This window comes from Drosophila suzukii, assembly GCF_043229965.1.
Source record: "Drosophila suzukii chromosome 2 unlocalized genomic scaffold, CBGP_Dsuzu_IsoJpt1.0 scf_2c, whole genome shotgun sequence".
In the NCBI taxonomy this organism is placed as follows: domain Eukaryota; kingdom Metazoa; phylum Arthropoda; class Insecta; order Diptera; family Drosophilidae; genus Drosophila; species Drosophila suzukii.
The window spans coordinates 27,503,654-27,512,386 of NW_027255896.1; the positions used below are offsets into that span (position 1 = coordinate 27,503,654).

Consider the following 8,733-nt stretch of genomic DNA (forward strand, 5'->3'; position numbering starts at 1 on the left):
GACGGCGGCCAAGTATTCGGTCTTAAAGGCTGAGGAAGGATAGATCGGTAAGGAGGAGCATGAGTATAAATGATTGTACTTACCATATTCATTAAACATTTGTAAAACCCACAATGTGTGGGTAAGCTTTCCCAGTGGGGGAGATAGAACCGTTGTAGTCGCGAGGAGGGGGCTCCATCCGACCGAGAATGGGTGGTGCACACAGCATCCTAAGAGCATCTATGGTTGGGTGGGAGCGCTTGGCTAGGTCATCGATAGCCACCATTCTTAACCTAGATTTCCTTTGATTACGTTTTTTTGTTCTCTTGTAACCGATAATTTGGTGATCTGAGAATGCGGAGCTGTCGACATTTATGTTGCGAGCTGTTGCATTAGGGGTACTCTGCCTTGAGAAAACACTGAGCTAGCGGCACTGCCACTGCCACAAACAAACTATTTAAAACTAGTCCATTTATTCCGAAACAGTTTTCTTATGCCGAACAGCTGTTTGCTTCAGCGATTCTCTATCTGAACAGGAATGCGCTTAAAGTTGCATTAGCGATTTTTAGCGGATGTGTGAAGAATGTGTTAGAGTCATGGGAAGTAAGGCTGGCCGGTGTGACCGCGCAAGATAACGACATTTTTAGAAAAACGTTATTTTCTCGAAATCTGTAGGTTTAATTTTCCCGTAACTAATACACACATTAGGTTAGGTTAGGTTAGGTAGGAGTGGTTGGAGATTAGATACTAACCCCCACACATAGGCCACACTGAGCCCCTTGCGATACCACGTGATCTCTGTGCAGATCCTTTTCCCTATCTCATGGGTTATTTGCTTTCGCGAAGTATTTTGTTCTTCTTAGGAAACATAAAAGATTTTGAATGCTTACGCCCTGTATGGCCGCAAGGTTCAGAAGTGTGTAGCTACCTAGGATTTGAAAGCGCTTTAGGTTATGCGCTGGGCAGAAGCAAAGGAGGGGTTCGATGCTCTCGTCTTCGTTTATCTGTTTGCCGCTGCGGCAGAAGTCGTGGTTACTGAGTCCCAGCCTGTGCGCATGAGTCCCTATAAGACAGTGAGCCGTGAGGGCATTTAGGAGAGTGCAGATGTCTACATTTTAGGAGAGTTTTTGTTCTTTTCGAGTTGCCATATGAGTGTAGAATTGTGGCAAGTTGAGATTGAGTTCCAACGGTTGTTGGAAAGTGTGTACAGTCTCTGCCTGAGATGGAGATTGCAGTTAGCCATGGGCATACCCACCGTGGTCTGGTAGGCGAAATGAGACTTTTATGTCTAGTTCCGGAGAGAAGACACCCCCACCTGTTTGGGAGTGAAGCTTGGAGCCGTCTGTGTATATGTTGACGGCGTTTTCGAATTGGTGTGGGAGGTTGTTCCAGTCTGTACGGGTGGGTATGAATTTCTTTTATTTTCTTTCGAAGTTGACTATGCGTGGAACGTAGTCTGTACTACGTGGTAAGGACGTATGTTTCGATAGGATATTGGAGTGCTGCCTGTTGTTCATGCCGCTGCTTCGCGGAGCCTCAGCGCTGTTGCAGATGCCCAGCTTTTGGCAAGTAGGTCCAGGGGTTGGAGGTCGAGAATTGTGTTTAGTAGCGGTGGTGCGAAGCCTCTTTTTCTGGGCTAACTCCCAGTCCACAGACAGCCGTCAACCTGGAGAGGATGGAAAAGGCTGTCTCCATCAGATTGAAAAGAGTTTGCGGTAATTTGCCCTGCAGTAGGATAGCCACGTCGTCCGCGTAGGCTACCACTTTAGTGCCCGCCTCTTCTAGAAGTGATAGCATAGAAGAGGTGAGAGAACGCCACCACCATAGTGGAGTACACTACTCTGCTGGTTAGCATGGTGTGTATGAGTCTCACTATGGGCCGCTCAATGCCCAGTTCAGTCAGAGCACTAGTAATCGCCGTTGGGGTGACGTTGTTAAAGGCGCCTTCTATGTCTTAAAACGCTGCCAGAGAGTATTCCTTATTGCGGAAACCTCTCTCTATACTGTACACTAGAGAGTGGAGGGGGGGTTTCTGTTGATCTACCCTTAGCATTATAATTAATGGGTGCCAATTAGCCTTTCCAGGGTCTTCAACAAGAAGGAAGAGAGACTAATCGGGCGGAGGTCGTTTGGGTTGGTGTGGGAGGGTTTGCCGGCTTTCGGTATAAAAATTACCTTAACGTCCAGCAACCTTGTTGGAATATGGTTTAGAGCAAGGCAGCCGTGGAAGGTGGTTGTCAGCCAGGGTAGGGAAATATATAGTAACCGTTGTAGCTGGGCTGGGAAAACCCATCTGGGCCGGGGGATTTGAAGGGCTTAAAAGAGTTAACAGCCCACTGAATGCGGCCAGGGTTCGAGATTTTGTCTATACTCTGGTCGTCTAAGTTCTTCTCTATGTAGAGGTCCTCCACTACATGGGTGCTTTTAGGGAAGTGGGTGTCTAACAGTTGTTCAAGGGTTTCCTGACTGTTTTCCATCCAGCTCTCAGCATTGGTTTTTAGATAGCCAATGGTTGCTGGAGATTTTGCTAAAAATCTTCTGAGTCTGGATGCTTCCGCAGTAGATTCTATGCTACTGCAGAAATAAGCCCAAGCTCTTCGTTTTGATATTCTAATTTCCTTTTTGTATAGGCTTAGTTTTGTATGGTATAAATTCCAGGAAGATTCGCTATTGTTGTATTTAGCTCTATTGAAGTAAGTTCTACACTCTCTTTAAAGGTTCGCCAGGGTTGCGTTCCACCATGGTGGTTTGTGCTTTGCTTTGATTGTTCTGCTTGGGCAAGCCCTTTTTATGGCCTCACCGCAGATATCAGTAAAAGTGTTAACTAGGTTATCTAATGATTGACCGTTGCGTACGTGCGTCGGTGGTGCGTGTAGGTAGGATGAGTGCCCGATCCCCACCTTCCACGCTTCTAGCTGGTTAAGTAGGGGATCGGATATTAGTGAAATGTCTAAGACTTTCATCCTATTTCTAGTGATGAAAGTTGGGTCATTACCTTTTTTGCAGATGAATAGATTTGATGAAGGAGATAGTCGTAAAGTAACTCACCCCTTTCGTTTGTGTTTGTACTTCCCCATTGCGTGTGGTGTGAGTCCACCCAGGGTGAGTTCCTTAGATGAGTGTGTATGTATGAGTTGTTGTGTAGTGGTGTTTGGTAGTGGCCCTTCGTAGTCGTGAGCCAGTTAGAATGATGCTAAGGTTTCGTTTAGCTCTAGTCTGACAGTGGTGAGGTCGCCTTCGCTAAACTGTGGAATAAGAAATGTGTTAAAGTGTGTCTTTGTAAGAATGCAGGTTCTGGTTTTACCCTTAACCTTGGTGTAAAATAGCTTGTATAGGGGGGTTTATAAGCCACAGATGTTGTTACCAACAATCCATGGCTCTGGAATGAGGACTACGTCTATGTTGCCTGTTTCCAGGCGGGTGAGGAAGGCAGCGGATGCTGCCTTGCTGTGGTGCAGGTTAATCTGCAGGAACTGCACTAGGACCGTGGTCGGTCTGGGTACCCTCCCCTTCCTCCGCTATGTCCTGGAGAACAGTGCGCCCTGGTCGGGTCATGTCCTGGGTGCACAGCTGCTTCAGGCTTTCTGTCAGCTCCGAGTCGGTTGACACGTAGCCAGTGAGGGTGGCCACCCCATGCTCCAATTCGACGTCGCTCGGGGGTTCGTACGACGCAAAGGCAGTCAGGTTATCCGCCGCAAGTTTATCCATGTCGTAGATGCGTAGTGGCACCTTACCGAACTCGTAGTTCACCCGGTTTTTTTTGAGCTGCGAGGGGCTCCAAGCAGGCCTGGTTCAAGAGGATTACCACGTTCATAGTGACGCGCTCGGTTTTCTCCACCTTGACCACCTTCCAACCGTCAGTCGTAAGCTTCGGGTTGAACCTGGTCTGAGAATAGCCCCTGGTTCCGAGGGTTCCGACGGCAGCCATACCCTCGCTCTCGGTCGAGACGGGATGTCAGCGGCCTCGCAAACTGCCAAATTGGCCCCGGGGTAAACCTCGCCGACCTTGTTAATGGCAGCCTTGTAAAGTGCTCCCGATCTCTCGTCCTAACAGGCGATCAATTTAACATTGCCCTGGTACCACCCCGTATCTGTGCAATCGGGTGGCGGACCTGGGTTTTCGTCCAGCACTTTCAAGGCCACTGATGCAAGGGTCCGTCTAACCAGACTCCATTGGTTCCTTGGGATCCTTCCGCCTTCATCGCTCTGGTCGATGACTCCAATGATCTTCCGATTGTTGTTCTGGCCTTCTTGCTCGCTGGTTGAGCTGTCTCCATCGACCTCTCTCGCTTAATGCTGTTGCTGGTGGTCACAGCGATGTCGAAGTCTGGGATTACCGCCTTTGCCCAGGCTATGTCCTCTTGGATTTTTGGGTAATCCAATTTTGACGTTTGATCCTCACGTATCGGGTTGGTAGCCAGCCGTTTGAGGATCCGGAAAGCCTTCTTACGTTCAAGAGGTCCTGCCTGGTTAGGTGGTATCCTTGAACTCCTTTGCCCTGGTAATCACCACGAGACCGGCGTTGGCGACCCCCTCAGGTTGGAGTAGCTGGTGGGAGGCTTGGGATTGTCGTTATGGTGAGTTGGGCTTAGTCGGCTGCGTTGTTCGCTGGCCTTGGCAGGGGTAGACGTCTTGTCGTCGTTGGTTACGACTTTCGACTTTTTGAGAGTGTCGGGCTCTTTTTTGGAGCTATTATCTTTTTTGTTGTTGGAAATTAAGTTCTCCATATTTTTTTCCACGAGCTGCGGAGAAGGGACAGGTCCACCCGGGCAGAGATCCGCTGTACCCGGGTAAGGCTGACTTAGAACAGGCGGTCGCCACTTGCCTGAGCTCACCGTTTGAGACTGAGTTTTTTGATAAGTCGGGCTCCCAGCCAGATTGACTCTCGGCACGGTTCGAATGACACCTTAGTCCAGCCCGGGGTGAGATGAGTTGTGTGGGTAGGGAAGAGTTAGGTTCAAAGAGTGTGGGAAGGGGGTATGTGTGAGCTATTTGTCGGAGCCGGCAGCACAAGCGCGACGTTGGTACTGCTACGGCGCAGATACCCGCTGACTGTCCGGGGCTACTTATTTACGCTTCGTGTTGGGGGCTTGGCGGTAGCCGGGCCGTATCCAACTTCCACGCTTATTCGTAGCTACCCTGGAGAACCAGGGCGCTCGCTATCCGCAACCTGCGACCCGTTCGGTAGCCTTCAGCTCGGCGCCCTCCGAGCCATCCCACTAGCTCTTTGGCCGAAACACACACACATTAGTTTTAGAATGACCATTCCAATGAGAAACCTTGCAAGTTGGCACAAGCTCTGTGAGAGTGGTAATTAATTATTCAATAATCGTACGGAAACCACGTTTGTTTGTTAGCCTTATTGGAAGTAAGGCTGGGCAGTGCGACCGTGCAGAAAAACAACAGCTTTGGAAAAACTTGATTTGATCGAAAACTGTAGGTGTGCACTTGGATTGCGTTGGTAAGCCTCAGATCCTCCATTCCACTTTGTTATTAACTCGCCGACACTAATTTGACGGACACTAAAATCGAATACTTTGTCGTGTAAACGAAGTTTTCAGAACTCACCTGTATTGCATGTAGGATGGTCATACCGTCAAGCAGAGCGTCTTGTTGACATACAGAAACCAATTAATTTGGATCAATTTAAAAAAGCAGAGTTTGTTGGTGTATAAAAACATAAAATCAATAATAACTGAAATGTTTAACTTGCTTTTATTTATGTAAATGGGTTGTTTTGCTGGTGCTGTAGGAAGTCGCCCATCATCCTGGCAATGCCTTGTAATGGCTCCTTCACCTTTCCTTTAGCGGGCGGCCATTTTCCTATTCCATATAGAAGCACACATATACAGGGGTATCACAAAAACCGTCGACGGCTTTGGGGAGGATTGGCTTGGAAACCAAACAACCAATACCGTCGGGGTCACAAACCCAATAGGGTTTCGGAGTAAATTTGTTCTGATTTCATTTTCGGCGGAAATACGGTTGGAAGAGATTTCTGGGACAAGCCTGATAGTAATATTAGTTTTATAGAATCTTACATCTCAGGAATACGACTGTAATTCGTAAGGTGCATTTGTTTTCTTTTCCATTAAGCCTAGTACTCACATCGACGAAATCCGCGATCTAACCATATGAGTGAGAGAGGCAAATACGCGGCTAACGCTTTTCGTCGGGTCTGTTTTTCAGCGCGGTACACAAATGAGCTAAGGAAATACCAGAAAAAATACCAGATTTGGCGAGTGAATTTCGATAAACGTCGTTAGCCGCTCCCAAAGAATAAGAAATTTAATTTTTGGCGGTGTTCGTGCAAAAGCGGTGTGGAAACTATAAATTTAAAATGGAAGGAAAACCCCAAAATGGACTGCAGGAGGTCAGTGCAGATGAAATAAATTGTGGGACTTCACCGACAGGAACCAATATTATAAATGCGCAAATCCGCAGAATAGTTGCAGTGCTGGGGGACATCCGCTAGGGAATCCCAGTAGGAAGGAACATGCCGAGTGGGTCTTCGCCCCCTAACTAGACATCCCTGCCGGTCGTGTCCTCGCAAAGAAAGTAAGATCTGGCCAAACAAATTTTGTTGCGTTGTACTAATAGATATATATTTTTAGCAGAACTACCAGTAATACGATCTCCGACGACCTCTCCTTTAGGACTGCCACCACCACCAGCTACTTGGCAGCTTAAGCAGAGCTGGAGGACGCGCTGGCTTCTATAGGGAGGAGGAAACTAGGGCGCCCGCTATGGAACAGTTGGAGAAGCCATTGCCAGCCATTGCCAAAATGCTGGGCGACTTTCTGCAGCATCAGCGGATCAACCCCGTTCCCTATCCAACTCCCACTTCCTCAAGGTCCAATATGCCCATAGGGACTCGGAGCTGGACTGCGGTGGCGCGGGAAAGATGGCGAAGCATCCGTGGGACGAGAAGGAAGCTTTAAGCTACAATTTTACATACATAAAAACATTCGTTGTACATTCCATTTATTATACCCGTTACTCGTAGAGTAAAAGGGTATACTAGATTCGTCGGAAAGTATGTAACAGGCAGAAGGAAGCGTTTCCGACCCCATAAAGTATATATATTCTTGATCAGGATCACTAGCCGAGTCGATCTAGCCATGTCCGTCTGTCCGTCTGTCTGTCCGGATGAACGCTGAGATCTCGGAAACTATGGGAGCTAGGCTATTGAGATTTGGCGTGCAGATTCCTGAGCTTCTTACGCAGCGCAAGTTTGTTTCAGTAGAGTGCCACGCCCACTCTAACGCCCACAAACCGCCCAAAACTGTGGCTCCTACAGTTTTGATGCTAGAATAAAAATTTTAACTGAAATGTAATGTTCTTATCAATACCTATCGATTGACCCAAAAAAAAGTTTGCCACGCCCACCCTAACGCCCATAAACCACCCACAAACTTCAAAAAATCGTAAATATGAACGTGGATATCTCGGAAACTATCAAAGATAGAGAATTGGGATTTCAGATTTAGATTCCGTAGCCTTATACGCAGCGCAAGTTTGTTACGCGAATATGCCACGCCCACTCTAACGCCCACAAGCCGCAAAAACCTGTGACGCCCACAATTTTTATGCTAGATAAAAAATTTTAACTGAAATGTATTGGTCTCGTCAATACCTATCGATTGGTCTAAAATTAGCCCAAGCTCTTCGTTTTGATATTCTAATTTCCTTTTTGTATAGGCTTAGTTTTGTATGGTATAAATTCCAGGAAGATTCGCTATTGTTGTATTTAGCTCTATTGAAGTAAGTTCTACACTCTCTTTAAAGGTTCGCCAGGGTTGCGTTCCACCATGGTGGTTTGTGCTTTGCTTTGACTGTTCTGCTTGGGCAAGCCCTTTTTATGGCCTCACCGCAGATATCAGTAAAAGTGTTAACTAGGTTATCTAATGATTGACCGTTGCGTACGTGCGTCGGTGGTGCGTGTAGGTAGGATGAGTGCCCGATCCCCACCTTCCACGCTTCTAGCTGGTTAAGTAGGGGATCGGATATTAGTGAAATGTCTAAGACTTTCATCCTATTTCTAGTGATGAAAGTTGGGTCATTACCTTTTTTGCAGATGAATAGATTTGATGAAGGAGATAGTCGTAAAGTAACTCACCCCTTTCGTTTGTGTTTGTACTTCCCCATTGCGTGTGGTGTGAGTCCACCCAGGGTGAGTTCCTTAGATGAGTGTGTATGTATGAGTTGTTGTGTAGTGGTGTTTGGTAGTGGCCCTTCGTAGTCGTGAGCCAGTTAGAATGATGCTAAGGTTTCGTTTAGCTCTAGTCTGACAGTGGTGAGGTCGCCTTCGCTAAACTGTGGAATAAGAAATGTGTTAAAGTGTGTCTTTGTAAGAATGCAGGTTCTGGTTTTACCCTTAACCTTGGTGTAAAATAGCTTGTATAGGGGGGTTTATAAGCCACAGATGTTGTTACCAACAATCCATGGCTCTGGAATGAGGACTACGTCTATGTTGCCTCTTACCAGGCGGGTGAGGAAGGCAGCGGATGCTGCCTTGCTGTGGTGCAGGTTAATCTGCAGGAACTGCACTAGGACCGTGGTCGGTCTGGGTACCCTCCCCTTCCTCCGCTATGTCCTGGAGAACAGTGCGCCCTGGTCGGGTCATGTCCTGGGTGCACAGCTGCTTCAGGCTTTCTGTCAGCTCCGAGTCGGTTGACACGTAGCCAGTGAGGGTGGCCACCCCATGCTCCAATTCGACGTCGCTCGGGGGTTCGTACGACGCAAAGGCAGTCA

General features: G+C 47.6%; 1 protein-coding gene and 1 long non-coding RNA gene across 2 annotated transcripts in view; one reads left to right on the forward strand and one right to left on the reverse strand.

Moving 5' to 3' along the window:
• LOC139354154 (uncharacterized) overlaps positions 1-171 on the reverse strand; it is a 164,593-nt gene extending 164,422 nt beyond the window's left edge. Inside the window, exon 1 of the mRNA XM_070998414.1 lies at positions 127-171. The gene's annotated coding sequence lies outside the window, so the exon portion shown is untranslated. The remainder of the gene's footprint in view (positions 1-126) is intronic.
• A 6,150-nt stretch (positions 172-6,321) lies between these two features.
• LOC139354215 (uncharacterized) lies at positions 6,322-7,077 on the forward strand. The gene is made up of 2 exons (XR_011605336.1): positions 6,322-6,537; positions 6,594-7,077. It is a non-coding gene; the product is annotated as an uncharacterized lncRNA (long non-coding RNA).
• Positions 7,078-8,733: the final 1,656 nt, after the last annotated feature.